Source organism: Macaca thibetana, chromosome 5 (assembly GCF_024542745.1).
Source record: "Macaca thibetana thibetana isolate TM-01 chromosome 5, ASM2454274v1, whole genome shotgun sequence".
Taxonomy (NCBI): domain Eukaryota; kingdom Metazoa; phylum Chordata; class Mammalia; order Primates; family Cercopithecidae; genus Macaca; species Macaca thibetana.
Window position 1 is genome coordinate 123,531,383 of NC_065582.1, and position 25,035 is coordinate 123,556,417.

Genomic DNA, 25,035 nt, shown 5'->3' on the forward strand with positions numbered 1-25,035 from the left:
GGCTTAACGACTCAAAATGAAAAGAATCTCAATATCTAGCATTTGCCTCCCAGCTCACTTTGGGGGCTTTTGTCAGAAGCTTAAACTATAGAAATTAAAACTGGGTTTATTTTCCTGATGTAATTGGATGTCCGAGCTGGCTAATCACTTGTATTCTGAAGTAGGGAGGTGAAAAGTGCAGTGGGTAGACTTGGCCACCTGTCTGTTTCTTCTTGCTTTGACTGAAGATGTTGCTGTTCCCAGCTCTGAGAGGGCTTTTCAGGCTCTGTGGGAATTTCCTTGGCAAACAGCAAATGGCTTCATCTCAAGAGCCCTTCTTGGTGGTCAGCATTTGGAACAAAAAGAAAAATTGCAAAAAGAGTTGGACAAGTGTTCCCTTTGAATATTATTCAACACATTTGCAGCTTGGATCTACATCTCCTTCTTTTCTATCCTCTAACCCCCAAGATAATTTTAAATGAACATATGCCAGGCTATACAGTTAGTTAAATAAAAATTCTATACCTTATACGAGTGCTTTATTAGAAACTTTGAAGGAGTGTTGTCAACTGAAATGGCTAATAAAAAGATCAGCCAACACTTTTTTTTTTTTTTACATGTTGGGGCATATTTGCAGATTCTACTGCTCCCCAATTTCCTTCTCAATAGGGAATCTCTGCAGAATAAATTTATGAGGAGGTCACACCATGGGAAGAAGTTTTTCCTGTTCTTCTTTAGAAAGAGAAGAGCTCCCCACTGTTTCCAGCTCACTTGTCTGATTGATCCAGTGGCTGGTTGATTTATGTGTCTCAGCAGAATCTCATGACCTTATCAGTCACCAGCACAGCTTTCTGGTTTCTCCACATGTTACCCACCAATGGGCTGACTTTACTCCCTAGAACTGAACTGAAACGAAAACAATGATTCTTTTTAGCCACCATGTTAAAAGGACAGCAGTAATGTTTTCTATAATCTGAAAGCGGGGGGTTAATCATGCCAAGATGACATTCCTGACTAATCAATGTTCCATGCATACACATATAAGAGGGTAGGAAGTAACTGAGTCATTGCATAGGGAGTGATTGTAAACCTTGAACTTCAAAATTAGCTGTACTCTTCATTTGGTAGCTCTATCTGATAGTATTGAGTCTACTGCTATGTAAGCAATAACTAACAACTAGCATAGATTGGACACCTACTTACAAGTAATGCTTTGGGGTTGGTACTGCCAACTGTATTTTACATATTGGCAAACTTGAGGCATGAAGAAATTAAGTAATTTCCCTAAAGTTAAATAACATCTAAGTGGTAGAGCAGCATCCTAGTCCTAGGACCTGTGCTCTTAGTGAGTACAATGAGTTCTTCCTAGTTGGATTAGGGTCTTTTTAGGTCCCTGAAAGCCACAGTGGAATAGACAGGTATTCAATCGGTGTTTCTGGCCTTTGGTTTGTCTTTGAGGCACACATCATGCTGAATAGGCTAATTATCAGAATTACTGTTAAAAAATGAATAATTAAAAAAATTTTAAGGGTGTTATGGTGACTGGATGGATGTTTCTGATGCCACAGTGATTAAAATACTCAATGTTATGTGTTGCTACTCTGGATGTGATTGGTGAAGGTCAATGAAAAAAGACTGATGTAATAAAAAAAGTATAATCTATGATCTCAGATTGTGAGTTTATATCTTAGCTGATTATTCACACCAAATAAACTGTGGTGCTGACAGTAAAGTGCAGCTGGAGTTCAGTGAAAGATACAACTGTGTGGGCCAAAGCCATCAATCAGAAAGGAACCAGAGACTTTAGAAGTAGCTTTCCATTCTAGAGAACAAAAATAACAGAAGAAAAGAGTTTTAACCAAATAAAACATTCTTCCTTGGATAAAAGGTTAGGTAAGAAATGGGAGCAATAACCTGGAATGCAACGATCTAGAGTTTAGCAATACAAGTAAAAGACTTAGTTCATCTAATAAATGGAAAATGTTGTGGCTTTTAGAATTATTCGAAATAATAGCCTAAAACTTTCCAAATTTGAGGAAATACAACATTTCAATTTTTTTTTTTTTTTTTTGTAATTAGTGTCATACATAGAATTAGTAAAAGTAGATTAGTTAGTTGACTTGTCCACAGACCACAATGAAGAGAGAGTTACAACACCTTTAATTTACAGATCTTCACTTGTGCTTTGCTAAACCCCATGGTTTTTTGACTTCCAGGCTGTTAAGTATTCATTCTCACTATAGATAGAGTCAACTGTAGTTCATTTAGTCTGATAAATACACATCATTATAACCTTAAAATTTTGCTCTGGTAAGAGGAAAAAGTGATTAATTTTGAACTTTTTTATTAATAAGCTAAGATATAAACTCACAATCTGAGATCATAGATTATACTTTTTTATTATATCAGTCTTTTTTCACTGACCTTCACCAATCACATTCAGAGTATCAGCATATAACATTGAGTATTTTAATCACTGTGGCAGCAGAAGCATCCATCCAGGATCATAGGAATAGCTTTGAAGACTTAAATAAGCATGGTAAACCTTAACTCTTCTGAACTTCAGTTTTCTGATTCATAAAACAGATATTATACTTCAGTCTGAACTGCTTTTTCTAGTTGTTTTGTGAAAAGGAAAATATACTTCCATTTTCATTATTTAAATGGGCTACTGCTTTTTTATTTTTGGTTTTGTTTTGCAGTAAGATTTGGTGGGATGAAAGTCCATTTCATTTACATATCATTCCTTATCATTTAAATTTGCATTGTGAATTTGGTTCTTTGGAGTTCATGCTCTTAACTTCACACTCTACTGCTCTATCCACACTCCAAAGAAATTATGTCCGATTGTCATTTCATGAATGTTATTGAATGCACATTACTCTTGGACCCAAATTTCTGTTTTTCTCTCTGCTTTTCCAAGTCTTACCTTTACTTCAAAATTTGTCAAGTGTTGCTTTTTCTTTATATCCACCCTTGAATATTCCAGATCATGTTAACTACTCCTGTTTTGAATATCTAATACCATCTAGTACTTATTATTTTCATCACAGATGTGGTTTGGCTGTGTTCCCACCCAAATCTCACCTTAAATTGTATCGCCCAGAATTCCCACATGTTATGGGAGGGACCCAGGGGCAGGTAATTGAATCATGAGGGCCAGTCTTTTCCCTTGCTATTCTCATGATAGTGAATAAAGTCTTATGAGATCTGATGGGCTTATCAGGGGTTTCTGCTTTTGCTTCTTGCTCATTTTCTTTTGCCACCGCCATGTAAGAAGTGCCTTTCCCTTCCTGCCATGATTCTGGGGTCTCCCAGCCATGTGGAACTATAAGTCCAATTAAATCTCATTTTCTTCCCAGTCTTGGTTATGTCTTTATCAGCAGCATGAAAACTAACTAATATAGTAAACTGGTACCAGAAGTGGGTGTTGCTGAAAAGATACCCGAAAATGTGGAAGTAACTTTGGAACTGGGTAACAGGCAGAGGTTGGAACAGTTTGGAGGTCTCAGAAGAAGACAGGAAAATGTGGGAAAGTGTGGAACCTCCTAGAGACTTGTTGGATGGCATTGACAAAAATGCTGGCAGTGATATGAACAATTAGGTCCAGGCTGAGGTGGTCTCAGATGGAGATGTGTAACTCATTGGGAACTGGAACAAAGGTGACTCTTGTTATGTTTTAGCAAAGAGACTGGAGGCATTCTGCCCCTGCCCTAGAGATTTGTGAAACTTTGAACTTGAGAGAGGTCATTCAAGGTATCTGGCGGAAGAAATTTCTAAGCAGCAAAGCATTCACAAGGTGACTTTGGTGCTGTTAAAAGCATTCTGTTTTAGAAGGGAAACAGAGCATACAAGTTCAGAAAATTTGCAGTCTGATAGTGCAGTAGAAAAGAAAAACCCATGTTTTGAGGAGAAATTCAAACCAGCTGCAGAACTTTGCATGAGTAGCAAGGAGCCTAATGTTAATCCCCAAGACCATGGGAAAATGTCTCCAGGTCATGTCAGAGACCTTCATAGAAGCCCAGAGGCGCAGTAGGAAAAAGGCCTCTGGCCTTCACAGGCCCAGAGGGCGCAGCAGGAAAAAGTGGTTTCGTAGGCCAGGCCCAGGGTCCCCGTGCTGTGTGCAGCCTAGGGACTTGGTGCCCTGTGTCCCAGATGCTCCACCTGTGGCTGAAAGGGGCCAACGTAGAGCTCAGGCTGTGGCTTCAGAAGGTGGAAACCCCAAGCCTTGGCAACTTCCACATCGTGTTGAGCCTGCGAGCGCGCAGAAGTCAAGAATTGAGGTTTGGGAACCTCTGCCTAGGTTTCAGAAGATGTATGGAAATGCCTGGATGCCCAGGCAAAAGCTTGCTGCAGGGGTGGGACCCTTATGGAGAACCTCTGTTAGGGCAGTACAGAAGGGAAATGAGGGGTTGGAGCCCCCACACTGAGTCTCTACTGAAGCATTGCCTACTGTAACTGTGAGAAGAGGGTCTTCGTCCTCCAGACCCCAGAATGGTAGATCCACTCACAGCTTGCACTGTGCCTGGAAAAGCTGCAGACATGCAATGCCAGCCCATGAAAGCAGTCAGGAGGGAGGCTGTACTCTGCAAAGCCACAGGGGTGGAGCTGCCCAAGACCATGGGAACCTACCTTTTGCATCAGTGTGAAAACTGGAGTCAGAGGAGATCATTTTGGAGCTTTAAAATTTGACTCCTGCACAGGATTTTGGACTTGCATGGGCCCTGCAACCCCTTTGTTTGGGCCAATTTCTCCCATTTGGAACAGCTGTATTTACCCAATACCTGTACTCCCATTGTATCTAGGAAGTAACTAGCTTGCTTTTGATTTTACAGGCTCACAGGCGGAAGGGACTTGCCTTGTCTCAGATGAGACTTTGGACTGTGGACTTTTGGGTTAATGATGAAATGAGTTAAGACTTTGGGGGACTGTTGGGAATACATTTTCAATTTTTGGAGAAGTTCAAGAGAGAGGCAGCTGTAAAATAGAACACTAGTGTGAGGTTCTTTTTGTTTGTTTTTGTTTTGGAATGGATCTGAATTTAGAATGATTCCACATTGATTAGTTTCACAGGAGTATATACAAGCAAATTTTGTATTGGTGGTATTCTATTTCCCCTCTCCTTTCTTGAAAATAACAAGCCACTATCCAGCCTGTGGTAGTGCATTAATCATTATTTTTACATTGATGCAAACTATTGTGATTTTTAAAGCTGAGACTGTAGAAAGCTGACAAAGCACTGTGGGCATATATAGCAAATGAAAGACAGGCTTTTGTGCTGAAAGAGTGTACACAAAGTGTCACTCATGGCTTATAACCATTGGATGACTACTTGTTGCCTTTATGATAAAGCCCAGAATCCTTGGCATGACCTTCCAAGACCTGCATTATCCTGCCTGATGTCTGTCTCCAAAGCTGATGTGCCAGGTTTTCTCCCATCCTGACTTTACTACAACCATATGGTATTCTTCCAGTTTCACTAGCATGGCAGTCTCCTGCCTACCTTTGGGTCTTTGGACATGCTGCTTTTGTTCATTGAAATGCTCTTCCTTGTCCAGGCAACTGGTGTTCTCCCATTATTTCTCTGTAAACGACACCTTTTCAAGGAAGTTTTCTGTGACACGCCCCCCTTGCTTCCAGTCTCTGCCAGGGGCTGCAGTTATAAGCTGTTACAGCACATGATGCTTCTCTACCATGACACCTTCCACAGCTGTCATCAAATAGTTGCTTATTTTAATTTTTGGATAAATGTTTATCTTCACCAATAGGCCATTTGCTTCAAAATTGGAGAAATGATGTCCAGCAATCTATAGTTCATGGACCATAGCCTGCCAGTAACTTGCTTTTGAATGGCTGGCAAGCTCAGCATGGTTACAGTTTTAAAAAGCAGTTAAAAAAAAAAAAAGAATAAGTGACAGATACTGTATGTTTGCTCCTAAAGCCTAAAGTATTTGCTGTTTGGTCTTTCACAGAAAAAGTTTGCCAATCTGTGGTCTAAGTTGTTGCTATACATGTTGAGTAGAAAATATAAGTGTCGGTGGCCCAAGCCTGTAATCCCAGCACTTTGGGAGGCCAAGACGGGCGGGTCACGAGGTCAGAAGATCAAGACCATCCTGGCTAACATGGTGAAACCCCATCTCTACTAAAAAATACAAAAAACTAGCCGGGCGAGGTGGCGGGCGCCTGTAGTCCCAGCTACTTGGGAGGCTGAAGTAGGAGAATGGCGTAAACCTGGGAGGCAGAGCTTGCAGTGAGCTGAGATCCGGCCACCGCACTCCAGCTTGGGTGACAGAGCGAGACTCTGTCTCAAAAAAAAAAAACAAAGGAAGAAAAGAAGAATATAAGTGTACTTATGTACTACATTTTCTTTCCTAAGCAGGGCACTTCATTGTAGTGTAGCATCTATAGGGACTAGTGATGTTGCTATAAGCACTTTGACAAACTGAGGGTTGCATGAATATCAGAAGGTTCTTACCTGGATAAACAACTGTCCTTGAAGTGTGTCGATTAATAGCCAGTGTAAAAGTGGAAGAGGTTTCTAATGCCATGGTACTTTTTAGCTTGTATTGCTCTGCTAAACAACTGTATTAGCAATTTAGATTAAGACATAATACATTATTATCAGATTTTCAAATATACAAAACTAACAAAGTTAGCCATCTAAAATTTAAATAATATAATTAAGATAGAGAATGATCTTGACAGGCTTGAAACCACAGGAATTTCACAAGAGTAAGATAAACTATGTAAGTTCTAAATGTGGAGCAAATAAGAACGTGAAAAATGCTACTTTATTTGAACAGAAAGTGTATGACTTTCAGCAGATTTAGACTCTTCAAAGGTGTCCATTACTCAGAAATAGTTGAGATGTAGTTATGTTAAAGTGTAGTGAGATGCCTGGGCACTAACCTAAGAAGAATAATAGAAGTAACTCATCCAAAACTTTTAGAGATGAGAAGTCTTGAAGGATACAAGGCTCATGAAAGTTGCCCTCCAGTGAGAGAGAATAGATTTATTGTTTTTAACTCCAGATATAAAATTGCAATAGCAGATGGATGTGTTTCATGAAGCAGATTTCATTTCAATGTAAGGATGAATTATATAGGAAATTGAGCTTTGTCACTAATGTATATATGAACTTTTTAAAGTCTTTCTTTGCACTTAAGTGCTACAGTAGGTATCAGGACTACAAAAACCAACAGCACACAATCCCTGCTCTCTAGGAGGTCTCATTATAGACTGTGAGATGAATTGGTAAATAATGTAGGATGTTAGATGTCCTAGCACAGAGATGGAAGTATGAATTTTGTCAGGAACTGGGGAGTGGGCAGAGGTGACTCTGAATTTAACTCTTGAGTTGATGCTTCTTCTTTCACTGTAATATACCAGAAGAAGCAAATGACTATATGTTAGGAATGTATTCACTGCGTGGGGTATTATAAACTAGTCAGTCTTTAAGTAATTTAAAGACTTTGTGATTTATAGGAATTAAAAAATAAGAAGCCGACTTTGGGCTGGACCTTAGAACAAAGGAGTGAAGGGATCTCAGGTCATTATGTCAGTTAAGTAACCATAACCTACTGGTGACTCAGCCAGAAGCCCTCAGATGCAGATGAAGAACCTCTCAACCAAACTTCCATATAGTTGTTGCCTGCTTTTGTGTCAGAGCCTTATTTTCCTCTTGATTCCTTTTTTCTGCTTCTTCAGTATTCTTTATTGTTCTAATTTGGTACATGTTCTGAGACCTCCGTGAAGGGTACATTAAAAAAAATCTGCTAAATAAATAATAGCATGACTACTACAGATTTAATTATAGCTGTACAGCTGCCTGTTTGAAGTGTTCTGCTGGGGCCATATGTTCCCTTGTATATCTCAGCCCTGGAAGGACCTGGTTTAATTGTTTCCCAGCTTATAGTATTGAATTCTCAAAGAACTGCTAGCAGTCATTTGGAAGTCAATAGATTGTGTGTTTTACCTCAACTGTCTTCCTGCAAATGGATGTTTTATTGACAATTTCTTATTAGATCCCAAGTAATCAGATATTAAAGCTCTCATCCAGACAGGTCTTAAGAGCTATGTTGACTTGTTAGTTTTACAGTCTGATTTTTGTCATCATATTTAATGTGCTAAGTGAAAAATACTACATTTAAGCACTTTCCCTCAATGGCTTTTTTGAAAAAAAAAAAAAAAAAAAAGTATTTTAGTGGATGATTCTTTTAACTGTTTTCTGTCCCAGTGGTATGGTGGGAGTGGAAATGGAAGAGGACTTGGCAAAGGGCACTTGGTGCTGTTCTAGGAGTATAACCTTGAGCATGTATTTAGCTTCTCTGGTACACAGGAGGGCCAAGACTGACCCCTTCTAGGACCCATCCAGTTCCAAAATTCTGTGATTCAGAATCAGCTGGGGAACATGCTCTTGCCAGTGAAACGCATCTGGAGGAGAGGGGTGGTGGTTCCTTTTCCCACTCTGGTGCTCTGTGCATCTCTTCCCCCTTGTGCTTAGAAAGCCCAAATTTCCCATTTCTTGAGCTATAAAAGTCTTTCAATATGAACTCTGTTTAGAGGTCAAAGCCTCATAGGGTAATAGAGCTGTGACCATTCTTATGTACTTTTTCAGTGCAAGGACTGTCTAATGCAGTGGTTCTTAAGCTTTTCTCATGTCAATGATCCATTTGAGCTTATGATGAAACTGTGGATGCTTTCATCAGAAAGATGCACAATAAATATGTAGGACAAAAAGTTGTGTGTAATTTCCAGGTGCCCATGCACTTCCTGGATCCCCATCAGCCAATCTTAAGAACCATTGCTCTGTGCTTTGATAAAAGCCCTGACATCTCTGTTTAGTTCTGAGTGAAGGGACCTGCAGGTGAGGTTGAGAACAGTGAAGTAGAGGGCCTAAGGCCCGAAGCACCAGCCCTGAGCTTTGAATGGTGCCAAGGGCAAAGCTTTGTTGGGTTCATAAACTGTACTGGGGTGGAGCAAAGGGTGAGAGAAGCAATGGAAAGTGTTTTTTTTCCAGTTTCTGCACAAGATAGGCGTTCTGCATAAGTGTTTGTCAATCCATTAACTTTTATTTATTTATTATTTTCAAACTATTAACTTTTAACTCTTGGTTGCCTACATTACCTCTGATTATTCTACCCTTTTACCATGCATGCCTTGAACTTCTTAAGAGAGAAGTCTGTGTTTTTGATTAGTTACCCCAACCGGGGTATGTGCAGAAGAGAACGCCTGTAAAACAATTCCCCTTAAACTATATATTTTTATTTTTCTTGAAGTCACTGGCCCCACAATGCTTTTTTATTTGTCTGTTTGTTTTGATTTCATATGGTTGCTCCTTCCACAACCTTTCTTTCCTAATGGCAGCTGGATTTTCTGGGGCAGAAAGAATAAAAGAAGCCCTGTGTTTAGCATCTTTCTTTTTGGGGTGGGTGAGGGAAGACTATTAACAGATACTGCTTTTTAGATAATAATAGGTAAGGCAAAAGTTAGAAATAAAGCATTTCATTTTAAAACAAAGTGTTCCTGCTGAACATAGTCATTCAAGGATAAGGGTGTCATTCTGAGGGAATGCAGATAATTAAAATGGGTGCAGTTATCGTGAGGAATTATATTATATTTGTTTTACAGTGTAGTTGCACTGAACCACCCACACTCACCTCAGCCTGTGGTTCATTTTGCAGCCTTAGTATGGGATGCTCTCGCTGCAACATTCTCAAGCTAAAGTGCATGCATCTATACACTTGGTAGAATGAACTTACCTAGGGAGGTTTCTGTATGGATAATATGTTTTTAAGTCTACGATACAAACTGGTGGAAGAAATTTCTTTTTAAAGTTCAGATGATTGTATATCTGAATTAAATGTGGTGGCAATCTAGCTGTATTTTACTTTATTCCCTTGGGAGAGAAAAATTTTATTTTTGTCAATCACCTCTTCCCCTTTTTTCTCGGATTATATTAGAACTCTAATGTGATTATAATTATTGGTACCATTTATTGACTATCTACTATACTATTTCAGGTACTATGCCAGGAGCTTTTACCTATATCATGTTGTATATTATCATTAACCTTACTTTACAGATGAGTAGGCTAAATGTAGATGATAACTTTGTAGTCTTCTCAGCAACTGTTGCATAGGTTAAACTTTAAAAAATTTAAGACACAGATATTTTTAATGCACAGCTGAATTTTCAATGATGTATCTGCGAATCACTAGTATTGGTGAAATATTTGCTTTTAATGTTGGAGAGCACTAAGCATTTGAAGAAATCATATTCTCATGTTGTATGTCATGCTGGATTCTTCCTGCTCTGTCACCCCGTTTATCCAGGCATTTAACTAGTCCTATACATTCTGCCTTTTAATTTTTCTCAAATCTGTGTTCAGCATTCAGTCCCAGTGATGCATTTCTTTTTTTTTTTTTTTTTTTTGAGACGGAGTCTTGCTCTGTCACCCAGGCTGGAGTGCAGTGGCCGGATCTCAGCTCACTGCAAGCTCCGCCTCCCGGATCTACGCCATTCTCCTACCTCAGCCTCCCAAGTAGCTGGGACTACAGGCGCCCGCCACCTCGCCTGGCTAGTTTTTTGTATTTTTTTTTTTTTTAGTAGAGACGGGGTTTCACCATGTTAGCCAGGCTGGTCTTGATCTCCTGACCTCGTGATCTGCCCGTCTTGGCCTCCCAAAGTGCTGGGATTACAGGCTTGAGCCACCACGCCCGGCCTAATGATGCATTCTTGATTCAGGGCCCCATAATATTCCTCCATGTAACTTATTTATTGAGGGACCTATTATCTGCTCATCATTGTGCATAAATACTTGCAAAGATCACCTCATTTACTCTTCTGAACTCCACAAAGTAATCATTTATTATTCCCATTATACAGATGAGCAAACTCATTTGAAAGAAATGAAGTCATTTGTCCAACGTTCCTCAGCTAATAAATGGAAGAATTGAGATTTGCTTCTAGCTCTAATTCCAAAGCTCATTCTGGTTTTCTCTACTTGAATTTAAAACACTGGATAACAATTAGCAAGCTTAGCATGGTGAAGCTTGGACTCTGGAGACAGCCAGGCTTTGGGTTGAATCTTCGTTCTGCCTTTTCTAGTTTTGTGATGTTAGTTATTTATAGCAGTTTCCCATTACCTGAGTGAGGTATGTTCCAAAACCCCCAGTGGATGTCTAAAACTGTGGACCGTACCAAACCTTACATATACTGTGAGTTTTCATATACTATGATAAAAGTTTAATTTACGAATCAGGAACAGTAAGAGATTGACAACAATAATTACTAATAAAATACGACAATATTCTATAATAAAAGTTATGTGAATGTGCGCTCACTCTTGCTCTCTCACAAAAATCTTATTGTACTGTATTCACCTATTTTCAGGCCCTGGTTGACCATAAGTAACTGAAACTGCTGAAGCGAAACCTTAGATAAGGGGGAATTTCTAGATCTCAATTTCTTATTGGGCAAATGGAGACCACAATAATAACTTACTTATAGAAATGTGGTGAGAGTTTAGTAAGATGATGCATACAAAGTTTTTGGTCCAGTGCCTGGCCAGAGATGATTGACTTAAAGCATTTTAAATTATTATTATTATTATTACTACTAGTAATTTTAGAATTATTATTGAAGCTCTTTGTGCCTGTTGGTAACAGTGGTGTTTTAGAATTCAGTCTTACCAATGTGAGATTCAAAATCTTAAATTTGGAAGGAATTCAGTGTACAGCTGTTCTCCCAAAGAAAGACTCTTTTTCAAAATCTCACTGAGAAATCCCAGACAAGGTTAGGACTTTTAGCCACTTCAGCAGGGAATTTTTTTAAACAATGAATGGTAGGGACCCCTGATCATAAGTTTTGGAATTCGTAAAGGCCCTTTGCTTCTTACCAGAAACCTTTCTGAAGTTGACTACCACCAGATGGAGCACCTTTAGTGGAGCTGTCAGTGTCCCTGCTTGTTTCTATGCGTGGTATAAAGATGCCACAACACAGGTATGAACACATGGATTTCATGTGTTTAACAAACATTTACGGAATGCTTATTTCAAGGCCTTGGCTTTGTAAGGTACTGAGGAAACAAAGTTGAATAATACATGGTTTCTTTTCATAGGGTACTTTGGACCTGTCTATAAAGTACTTGTAGTCTAATAAAAGTCACAGCCAAGTCAGTCAGTGAATGCCTAGTGATAAGCACAATTTCAGAGGTAAGGCTAGGGAAAGTCCCGGAAGGTGGGGGTAGTCAGGGAAGGTGGGGGTAGTCAGGGAAGTTAGTCTTTTCCAAAGGCCTAGCTAGAGTTCAGAGGCATAGGTGGAATTTTGGGACTTTCCATCTTAGATAGATGAATGAATATTTCAAGTCTACTTCTTTCAGGCATGGAGCAAGTGACCTGTATTTATATACAGTGGAGTTCATGACACAACAATGAAAGAGGAAAAGAACTTCTTATGAAAGCAAACAAATACCTAACTTACCTAGCACCTAGAACCTGCAGTTCTTGTTTTTCTTTAAATCTTTTTTAAAGTGCTGTTGTCTTTATTTGGCCTTCTCCTTTCCTTGTCTCTGTCCCACTTTATTTTATGCAGTTAAATACTATTAAATACTTTAAAACATGCTCATTAAACATTTTAAAGGTTATCTTTACAGAGCCCAAACCATCATAGATACTTAATTAACACTGTTTTGCTGTATTAAAGACTCCGATATTTCAGGAAAATAGGTTCTAAACTTTAGGTAGTAAAATCAGTTCCTCAGACATGTAAAGGTTTCACCATATAGTGAAGTGAATATTCAAGTCATGGCCTGGCCTTAGCCGTATGAGTTTGGTGAAGACCCTTAAGCTTTTGAGACTTAATTTCCCTCATCTGTAAAATGGTGTAATAATACATTTCTTACAAGCTTGCTGTAAGAATTCCAGTAGCATAGTACATATGAAAGTGTTTTAAAAACTGTAAGTAGCTATATGCGTACTGACAATTTTTAAAAAAAAATAATGTGAGACATTAAGAAAATGTGACTTGGAGATATTAACAAGTTGATTTTTAAACTAGGGCAGCACTTGAAATTTCATCCTGTTTAGGAAATCAGAACTAATGGATTGTACTTAATGTTATATTTAGTTTAATAGCCATTTGTAAATGTGCTGCTTTGCAGAATCATTTGCGTTAATGGTGGTGAGATGTCTATATTTGGAAGGAAAAATTGGAAAATCAAATTTTTACCCTTGGGATTGTTTTCGTTTTGAAGTAGTGTTGTTTTTTTTAGAAATGGAATAAACAAAAGTAGAAGAGTATTCAAAAAGTAAAAACATGTCACCAGAGCCTTTTGGCATCTTGTCTTATTTGATGATTTTGTCTGTACTCTTTCATATTTCATACACACTGGAAATCTCTGCATCGTAACTATTAAGTTCCAAAAACATTAAAAGTGATTGTCTAAATTTTGGATTCTATGGGCTATCAAGCAATAGCTCTTTTTAGGCCTCTTAGATATTAGGCCAATGGTATGTAAATTTAGTCATTGGAAATATTCTTCTAAATCATACCTTTAAGATAGCCTGAAGGGCAATCAGCATTTCTGTTAACAACAAAACAAAAATATGTTTCTAGTAATTTTTCCAGTGGTTTTCTTTTATCACACCAAAAGAGTCCTATCCCATAAATTAGCCTAACAAACACTTAAATAATATCCTTATTTAACAGAAAAATTTAAAGGTATTTTTTCCTGTGTAGTCTAAGAATAAAAGGCAATAGCTGATTAAGTTTAGAGAACACTGAATCTTATCCCTTTTCTTCTTCTACCATTTCCTAGTTGGGCAACCATGCAAAGAAGCGAGATTTAGAAATGGAATGTTGAGGTGTGTTTAAGATGGTATTTGTCCAGGCTATTCAGGAACACCCAAACCCTGTCCTCAGCTCAACACTCTCTCCAAAAGATCATCGGAGAAATGTGTACACAGAGAAACAAAGACCAAGGTACCCTTTATTGTTGACTGAGGCTTTGTCTTCAAACCCAGAAGCAGGACACTGGTGAACTATGCAGAGCCTTCTGCTTTGTCTTCTAGCTGTGAATAGCCTTGCAGCAAAGCAAGCTGGTTGTACTAGGCCTGCTCTTTGTACTTGGAACCAAAATTGAATCATGGGTCTTCCTTCTCTTCTACAATGAAAGGCCAGAATATAGCTTTCAGTGGGAAAAACTCCTGTCTTGTATAAACCAAAAAGTATCTGAGACAAGTCTCAATCAATTTAGAAGTTTATTTTGCCTAGATTGAGGACATGCCTGTGACAGTGTGAGGAGGTCCTGACATGTGTCCAAAGTGGTCAGCTACAGCTTGGTTTTATACATTTTATACATAAGACATAAGTCAGTATATGTAAGATGTGCATTGGTTCAGTCCAGAAAGCCAGGACAACTCAAAGCAGGAGTGGAGGGTGGGGCGGGGAGATGGGCATCCAGGTCATAGATGGATTCCAAGATTTTCAGATTGGCAATTGGTTGAAAGAGTTTATCTAAAGACCTAGAATCCAGAGAAGAGAGTATCTGGGTTGAGATAAAGGGTTGTGGAGACCAAGTTTCTTCTTATGCAGATAAAACCTCCAGGTAGCAGGCTTCAGAGAGAATAGATTATAAATGTTTCTTAGCAGTCTTAAAAAGGTGCCAGAAGATCAAGGAAAAGACCTGGAAAGGGAAAGGGATTCTCTATAGAATGCCAGTTATCCTCACAAGAGATAGCTTTGTAGGGCCGTTTCAAAATATGTCAAAGGAATATATTTTAGGGTAAAATACTTCAGTTTCTTTCAGGGCCTTCTATGTGCCATATGATACTATACTAGAGTAAGGCTGGAATTCTTTTATTCCTACAATAAAACTCTTTTATTGCTACAAAAAGTCTTAAGATCTCTGTTTCAATGTTAATGCTGGTCACTTGTGTATGAATTCCATGGGGAGGAGGGTATAATGAGGAGTGTCTTACCCTACCCTGACCCCACCCTTCCCATCATGGCCTGAACTAGTTTTTCAGGTTAACTTTGGAATGCCCTTGGCTGAGAGGAGGGGTCCATTTAGATGGCTGTGGGGCTTAGAATTTTTAGTTTACACTTGATAGTCGAAACAGAGCTGGTGTAGGATAATTGTCTTTAGAATTCAAAAAGTTCAGATAAGCCCCCTACTTCCCCATGTATGGAATAAGGGGGCTGCTCAAAGGTGTGGGGAGGGTGGAGATAGGAACAGCCTTCTATTAACCAAAGAAGCCAATTGTAGGCAATGTACTAGTCTCTAGCCATCATGCTCTCAGATTTCCAGAGTTGGAGACTGTGTGCTCCCATAGATACATATCGTTCTTGGTAGGTGAAACCTATTTCAAAACTCTCCTAGTGATAAATTTTCACAAGGCTGTCTTTGATGGCTTCCTTCTACATCCCAGCCCTTGTTGGAGGCTAATTTTAACCTAAGAAAAATATAATTGCTAAGATTATATTATATTTATCTAAAGTAATGGAATATTAGGGTTTGGTTACCATTGGATGTTAAAGGTAGGAAGATACCAACTCAGACATAGCTTGGGTGTGGTGTGTACATTTCTATAACTTCTAATCTTTATAAAAATCTTTAATGTATGAGTTACGGCTGTAAAATATATTTTTAGTTTTTCACTGTCCTTTATTTCCCTTAAGGATTCCCTGCCAAGGGAGTGCTACATATATGTCGTATTTGCAGCGAAATAGCAATTTATTGAGAAATTCATTATAGTAGGTTTTATTAGAGTAAAACACACATTGGGTGTGCATAGATAGATGCACAAATCATGTTTACTTGATGATTTTTCACAATGGGAACACACCTATATAATTGTCACTCAAATTATGAAACAGAACATGAGCAGTGTTATATATTTGTTTTTAAATTAATTAATTTCTTCTCTAGTTTTCATTTTCTTCCTTCTGCTTTCTTTGAATTTAATGTTCTGTTTTCTTATTTTTTGAGATAATTTATTTAGATCATTAGACTTTAGCTTTTCTTTTTTTTAACATTGACAGTTAAGGGCATGAATGTTACTGAATGCATGTTTGCAGCTTCATTCTACAAGTTTTGATATGTCATGTGTTCATATTATGAGTAATACTGACTTTAACAAGCCAATGATACATATTATCTCTAGGACAAGTATATTGTTTTTAAAATAGATTCATTTAAATTCCCATTTTGAAATAAATATTTTAAAAATATGAAGTTATTTCAAAGTCTGTGTCTGATAACCACAGTATATAATTTTCCTTTAAGGTTATTTCTAATTTGTGTTTTTCCCCCCTCTTGGGATTCCAGTCATTTGATTTTGTCTTCTATTATGTCTAACAACTTCTGATTAAATGTCAGATATAAAATATCCATAGTAGAGATAATTTTTATACTCTAGATGATATTATCTTCCTTCGGAGGTTATATCTTTTGCTTTTGGCTGGCATTTGGGTTAGGGGCAGGTCACCTTAATATTCAGCCTGGAATTAAGCTGATTGGAAGCTGAATATAGTTTACCAAGTACATAGGCTTACAACCATCCACACAGAATCTAAATCTTGGGATTCACAGTCTCAGAGACACCCGCCATGATAGAGAAATATAATTGGGCCTATGAAACAGACTCTGAGTAAACTTATCTAACCAGCCACATAGATGAAAATGTCAAGTCTGGTTTTTTTCTATTTAATTGTCTTACTGTAAGAGAAAGAAGTCAACTTGCTTCCTGTCTTCATGGCACTTTAATCATCCCATTAGAAAGAAAGTCCCATTGAATTTATCAAACTCTAATTCATGAAATTGGCCACATTCCCTGAGGTACAGAGAAGAGGAATAAATAGGCAGAGGCAGAAACCTGGTAAGGTGAGGGAACACTTTTTTCTACCTTAAGATTTAATATTGTTGTTTGCATATGGTAAATGAATAAATTCATACTCAGAGAGCATAAATACCTACTAAGATGCTGTTAGATCTGGGCTCTCCCTTACACTTCTGAGTTTCTTGAATCTTAAGGTTCTACAGTATGTAATTATTTTCTAATACTATTATTTTCAGTACTACCTAAAAGCCAGTCTCAGTGAGATTAAAATGTCAAGTGGCCATAAAAATGCTTCTTTTAGACCAAGACATTTTTGAGAATGAAAAGAGGTACTATTAGTCATTACACCAGGACAATAGTGTAAACTGGGACTGTTATGGGCCAACTGGTAGGTATGGTGATCTTACTTTACTACTGATACAGATACCTTCTGCAATGGAAGGTCGTGGAATTGGGTGACATTGAATGATTTTGAGCTTACCACATGAGTTTGTTTGAAAAATAAGAGCTGAAAATACCCAAAGACAATGGAAGGGTGGGGGACAGGAGAAAATTAGCAGGAAGAAGAGAAAATAAGCTAAGAAGAAGAAATGAAGAGAGGAAAGAACAATAAGAATGCCAGAAATCAGTTCTTTGCCCAGGAAAACAGGTGAATGTTAGCATGTGGACATGAGGCAGGGTAAATAGAAAACAGGTACAGATTTGAAGATTAAAATCATTCTCATAGAGGGGAAAAGATAATGTATAGAATGAGACAGCAATGGGTGTAAGCTTTGTAAAAAGAATGAGAAAGTATACTCAAGTTTAGATGATGTTATAATATCATTTATAGCAAGGACATTGAAGAGCCTACAGGATAACATTCTAGTAAATCAGATTTAAAGGACAAATCGTGAGTATTCCTGGTTATAAATAACACTTTATTATTGATGCAGTTATTTTAACAGGTGCAAAAAAATGGCAGAGAAAAGGAGGTAGAGTTTAAATATCTGCCCAGTGACTGAGGAATACTATAATATCCTGGACCTCCAGGTAATGCTGCAGGTCTGAGAGCAATGGTAAGGAAGCTAGGAGGACATAATATTAATCATATGATTATCCCACCCATATAGAAAACCTAAAATATGTAAACTGCTTTCATAGAAGGCAGAAGAATCCAAGACCTGAGTGGAGTGTGAAAGATTGAACTTTAAAAATAGCTGTGTGTGATGCATATTACTTGTGTATGAATAACTTTTCCATCATCACACAGAACTGTCATCTCAAGTTAAGTGACCTCTTATGCTAATACTGTGATAGCTGGGTGGTTGTTAGAAAACCACTCAGAAAATAAGAAAGGTTAAAAACATTGTAAGATAAAACATTTATAGCAGAAGGCAAAATATTACTTCTGAGTAACCATAGCATGACTATACTCTGGAAGAAAGAGTACAGGCTAGTGTGAAAGGAACCTGGAATGTAACATCTGGATTCACAGAGCTGATGTTAATAGCCTGGTAAAGACAAAAAGGTCACAAAATCAGTGAACTAGTCAAAGTATTTTTGAATAATTGTAGTACCGCAAGGTAGCCATTTAAAATTCACTCCTCTGAAGCCTACGTTGGCTAAAGGAATTTTTTTTTTTTTCACTCTGTGTGTTCTTGTAGTTGACCGTGCATAAAGTCCAGGCTGGTTATTTTTTGAAGAAACAAGTTACTATCTATAAGAAAGGAATGTTCAATTTTACCTTAGCAATTCAGTCCAGGTGCATTTATTGTGATTTCAACCTGATATGAAAGCCATATATTCTATTTTTGTTTTATCTTTTATTGTTCTTTATATTTCCTGGTCCTATTTACCTTTTTGTTTAATCTTTAAATTTTTTTCTAGTACTTTATTATTGTTCACAGTTTATTGTATAAGCCTAGAATTGGTTTTCATACTTTAGCCATTACTTTTCCTTTATCAGATATTATTGTACTTGGAAAAGATAACGTGTGAATCAGTGTTTGATAAACCAAAATTACGGGAGAGATTTTTAAACTTTGACTTAGAGAAGAACCTTTTTTGAACTCTGTCACTAGGTGTGATTGGTGTGTCTTGTGACCTCCCATTGCACAGTGTACTTTGCATATGGCATTTATGTTTCCTTTTTCATTGCAGCATTACAGGGTGTCTGTTTTCTACAGTGCCTTCCTATTACCAGGCTTTGAACATTGTAGGCACCCATAAAGTCTGAGGACAATTAAGTACACTTGAGAGTGGGATTAGATGGAAGATGAGAAAATTTCTGTCCAAAGCAGAATTTTCTATTCTGATTCTATATTATAATGTGCTTTATTTATTTCCCCATGGGAGATAAAGTATTCCTAGGTATACTAAAGTTTCAAAAAAAAAAAAAAAATCTGTAGTATAGACAGTTGTTTAATTTCATTTAACCTGCTGTTCCTCACATTTATCTGACAAATATATTTTGTATCTGGGCTCTGCAGTAGACAGAAATGCACCTCAAATTAATTGAAGCCCAAAAGGAGATTTAGTGGCTTATGTAACTGGGAAGAATTCTTGGTGAGTTCACAGAACAGACAAGCTGCAGGATGTCACTGACTGAGACTGGAGACTCAACATTCTTTCTCTTCATCCATTTTCCTCTTTTGACTCTGCTGGTTTCATTTTGGGTGCTGACCCCACTCTTTCCTGGTGTGGATGGTCTTGTGCTCTTTCAACATGATGGGGAACAACCACAGCTGAAAGGGAACATGTTGATTTCTACACTTCTAGATATTGATTTTTCCAAAAGATTTGGTCCCTGTGATTGGCCTCCATCCTGTAGACCAATCACTCTTGTCAGGGGAGGAGTTTACTAAGATTGGCTATATCTAGGTCTTTTGTCCACATATGTGGCCTGGGTGGGATGTGTAGAAGCCACTTCTTTAAGAAGAGAGTTAGGAAGACTTGTTGGGAAGAGCAGAAATAATAGCCATCACTCATCATTCAACAAATATTTATTGAACCTGTTTCCTCAGCTCCTCAGGCACTTTTCTAGGCATTAGGGACATAACACTGAACAAAATAAATGAATATTCCTACCTTCAGGGAGGTTACATTGCAGTGTAATAAAAAGGCAACATTCGAATAAAATGAATAAAAATGATAAGGAAAACAGTATGTTTGACTACAATAAGTACAAGGCAGATAAAATAAAGCAGAAGAGTAGAAGTATCTGTGGGGAGAAGGGAGTTGAAATTTTAGTGTGTCCAGGGAAAGCCTCTCTGATGAGAATGTAACAATTAATATCAGAAGGAAGTGAAGGAGGGAGCCCTGCATACATCCCATTCAGAGGACACAGCAGATATGAAGGACCTGGGGCAAGTGTGCCTGGTGTGTCTGAAGGAGGACATAGAGAGTAGAGTGTCGGCATGGAGAAGACCATGGAGGACACGGAGGGTAGAGTGTGGGCAGTAGGTTCCAGATTTAACCTTAAAAATCCTAACTTTTGGGGGCATTTTATGGTCTTCTGGTCTGATTTCTAGTGCTACAGAGTCCATTCCTTCATAATATTTATTACAGCTGGATTATGTGAGAGCAGCTGTTCAGGCACCACATATTTTTATTTTAGAATAGCTATTGGTTTCTCTTAGCTATTGCCTTAAAATATATACTTCTAATTTTTGAGTACAGATATAGTGATTGCAGTACTGGTAAAATGATTTATGGACGAATATAGTCAACTGTGAGATAATCTGCATGTGTTGTGAGCAACGTAGTTGCTGTGACAAATCCAGTCAGTAGGTTCCAGATTGAACCTTAAAATCCTTATTTCTTTGGGCATTTTGTGGTCTTTTGGCCTGATTTTAGTGCTACAGAGTCCATTCCTTCATAATATTTATTACAGCTGAATGATATGCAAAGCAACTGTTTGGTACCGTGGAGAATAAACTGCTCTTACCCTTGTGAAACTTGGGAAAAGACACTTTGGCAAAAATGTGATTCAGAAATGAGCACTTACGAAGTTTCCAGGGAATTGGGCTGAGATAGTAGAAAGTCTTGTGCTGAGCTCTAAAGGCTGTTTATAAAAGACAGACGTGAGGAAAAGGCAGTTTTTGATAAGAAGTGTAGGAGTGTAAGCATATAAAACAGAAGAGGATTATGATCAGGTCAGCTGCCTAACTCAAGCAAGGAGTCTGCTGGAGAAAATGGGAAGTGAAATCAGATTATTAGAGACCTTTGTGTCTGTGTTCATAATGGGAACTCTCTCTGGAGAGAGTTTGAGGAAGATTATTCTAGAAATGTTATGTCATGTGGGTTTGGGTCACTTGGCCATATTCCACACTCTGCTCTGTGTTATAGGGGACAATTTATAATTGCAACTTCCTTAGGTAATAATAACAGTCTTGGCAACTTGATGTTTTTTTAGACCCTTCCCATGGCTATTCTTTTCGTATCTGTAAGATGTAAAAAAGGTTTTTTTTAAATATTAGTATTTCTTGAAGGATTAATGGGAGAAACTTTGGAAAATTCCCTACTGCTTAGAAGTGATTTTGTTTGTAGCATGTAAGATATATATACCTTCTCTTTGCTTCTTTTTTTTCTTTTTCTTTTCTTGGCTTCCACTAAATTCTTAGCCCTAAGTTCCTTGCTTTTTTGCCTCACAGCTTTCTTCTTATATGAAGTGTCAAATTAAAAAAAAATCTATAAAAAACCTACAGAGGGCTATGGAGCTTAGGGATTAGTTCTCATGTCACTTGTTTTCCCTAATTAAGAACTCTGAAATGGAAGTTGAAAATGTTGGTATAACCTTTTTATTAATGGGGAAATGGGGTCATGCCTGCCACTTCCATCTCCACAACAATCCATTATATAAAATGTTAAGTTCACTGGTACTTTTGATTTGAAGGGAGGGACATTTATATTGGATAAGTATATATCAGAGGTCTGTGTCTTTTGGATGGTCTTCCAAAATTCTTATCTCCATTCTTCCATAATTGTTGAAATATTTTTATTAAGCTGTACTGCAGAATAACACCTATAAGATAAGCTTTCAAAGTGACTGTGTTAAGCAGCCTTCATTCTCCAAGAAAACCACTTTGTGCCTTCTTTTCTCAAAGTCCCACACAACTTCCTCCTTCTCACCATTAGCTCACTAGTACTGAACTGCAAAAATAAGTCCTCAGAAATCTGCGTCGTCGTCCCACCAAATCTCCCAATCTCCCCCATTAGTCCCATCTAGTCTGCTTTCCCTGGTTAGGACTGATAAACTCTGTGTGTTCCCATCTGTAACTAACTTTTCTACCTGTGATGTGGATATTGTCTCTTTTCAGTAGTTTAAAGATGCTTAAACTGCTTCTGCACTTATCCCCTATCTCTCCTGCAGCATTCATCTGTCTCTACTAGATCATTCTCACTTACATTCCAAAAGTGCTGTAATATCTCCCATTAGAAAAAAGAAATCTGTAAACTTCTTTAAATTTCTTGTGGATTCTGGATATTAGCCCCTTGTCAGATGGATAGATTGCAAAAAATTTCTCCCATTTTGTAGGCTGTCTGTGCACTCTGGTGATAGTTTCTTTTGCTCTGCAGAAGCTCTTTAGTTTAATTCGATCCCATTTATCAATTTTGGCTTTTGTTGCCATTGCTTTTGGTGTTTTTAGTCAAGAAGTCTTTAGCTGAGAGCCGGGAGGAACTTCTCTAAGACTCAGGAATTCTACTTTTAGTTATACATATTAAACAAGCTCAAATATTGAGGTCATAAGGAAAATATTATAAGGTGTTCATTGCAACACTGCAGAAATATTTATAACTGCCAAATAGTAGGATGTATAAGTTGTGATATATTTATACAGTGAAGTAGTATGCAGCCCTTAAAATGAATATAGTAGAGCTACTTTCATCAGTGTGGATTTCTCTCAAAAGCATAATGTTGAATTCAAAAAGCAAGGTAAAGAATGATGCATTGAGTATGATACTATTTATAAAGAGCTTAAATGCCTGAGAAATAATACTATATCACATGTATGCCCATACACAAGTATAATACATTTTACATAAGAATTATAAACACTGGTTTTAGAACCCTAGGGAAAAAGTGAAGGAAATGGAGTTGGAATGTACTCAATTGTAGTTGTGGGATGTTTTTTCTTTAAAAATGAAGATTGAAACAAACATGACATAAGGGTAAGATCTGATAAAGTTGAGTGGTTGATACACAGGAATTTGTTATTACATACTCTATTTCGCAGGTACTTTTGAAATTTTTTTCAGGTAAAAAGTATAAAACTAATACAACAATTTTAAAAATAAAATGATTGCTACCAAAACACAGCAACAACAAAAAAAACCCCTTCAGACTGGTAGCTTTAAACAATTTTAAAGCTTGAGCTCCTTCTAAATTCACAAAGTCTTTCAGCACTCTTTTTCAACTGGGCCTCCTCTTCAGAGGTCAGCTTGATCTTTATAAGATCTGTAATACTGTTCTGTCCCAGGATACAAGGAATGCTAAGGAATATTACTTCATTTATCCCATAAAAGCCCTTAATTATGGTGGAAACTGGATGCACCCTCCTAAGATTATTCAAAGAGGAAGTCAAATTGTCTCTGTTTGCAGATGACATGATTATATATTTAGAAAACCCCATCGTCTCAGCCCCAAATCTCCTTAAGCTGATAAGCAACTTGAGCAAAATCTCAGGAGACAAAATCAATGTGCAAAAATCACCAGCATTCCTATACAACAATAATAGACAAACAGAGAGCCAAATCATGAGTGAAATTTCATTCACAATTGCTACAAAGAGAATAAAATACCCAGGAATACAACTGACAAGGGATTTGAAGGGCCTCTTCAAGGAGAACTACAAACCACTGCTCAACAAAATAAGAGAGGACATAAGCAAATGGAAAAATATTCCATGCTCATGGATAGGAATAATCAATATTGTGAAAATTTGGCCATACTGCCCAAAGTAATTTATAGATTCAATGCTCTTCCCATCGAATTACCATTGAATTTCTTCACAGAATTGGAAAAAACTACTTTAAATTTCATATGGAACCACATAGTCAAGACAATCCTAAGCAAAAAGAACAAAGCTGGAGACATCACGCTACCTGACTTCAAACTATACTACAAGGCTACAGGAACCAAAACAGCATGGTACTGGTACCAAAACAGATATATAGACCAATGAAACAGAGGCCTCAGAAATAACACCACACATCTACAACCATCTGATCTTTGACAAACGTGACAAAAACAAGCAATGGGGAAAGGATTCCCTATTTAATAAATGGTGTTGGGAAAACTGGGTAGCCATATGCAGGAAACTGAAACTAGATCCCTTCCTTACACCTTATACAAAAATTAACTCAAGATGGATTAAAGACTTAGATGTAAGACCTAAAACCATAAAAACCCTAGAAGAAAACCTAGGCAATACCATTCAGTACATAGGCATAGGCAAAGACTTCATGACTAAAACACCAAAAGCAATGGCAACAAAAGCCAAAATTGACAAATGGGATCTAATTAAACTAAAGAGCTTCTGCACAGCAAAATAAACTATTATCAGAGTGAACAGGCAACCTACAGAATGGGAGAAAATTTTTACAATGTATCTGTCAAAGGGCTAATATGCAGAATCTACAAAGAACTTAAACAAATTTACAAGAAAAAAACAAACTACCCCATCAAAAAGTGGGCAAAGGATATGAACAGACACTTCTCAAAAGAAGACATCTATGCAGCCAACAAACATATGAAAAAAAGCTCATCATCACTGTTCATTAGAGAAATGCAAATCAAAACCACAATAAGATACCATCTCACACCAGTTAGAATGGCGATCATTAAAAAGTCAGGAAACAACAGGTGCTGGAGAGGATGTGGAGAAATAGGAATGCTTTTACACTGTTGGTGGGAGTGTAAATTAGTTCAACCATTGTGGAAGACAATGTGGCAATCCCTCAAGGATCTTGAACTAGAAATACCATTTGACCCAGCAATCCCATTATTGGGTATGTACCGAAAGGATTATAAATCAATCTCCTATAAAGACACATGCACATGTATGTTTATTGCGGCACTGTTCACAATAGCAAGAACTGGGAACCAATCCAAATGCCCATAAATGATAGACTGGATAAAGAAAATGTGGCACATATACACCATGGAATACTATGCAGCCATAAAAAACGATGAGTTCATGTCCTTTGCAGGGACATGGATGAAGCTGGAAAT

At 37.6% G+C, this 25,035-nt stretch overlaps 1 protein-coding gene across 9 annotated transcripts in view; it reads left to right on the plus strand.

The window, feature by feature from the left end:
* Positions 1-25,035, plus strand: part of SLC4A4 (solute carrier family 4 member 4) — a 493,231-nt gene that overhangs the window by 327,439 nt on the left and 140,757 nt on the right. The gene's annotated exons all lie outside the window — the stretch shown is intronic.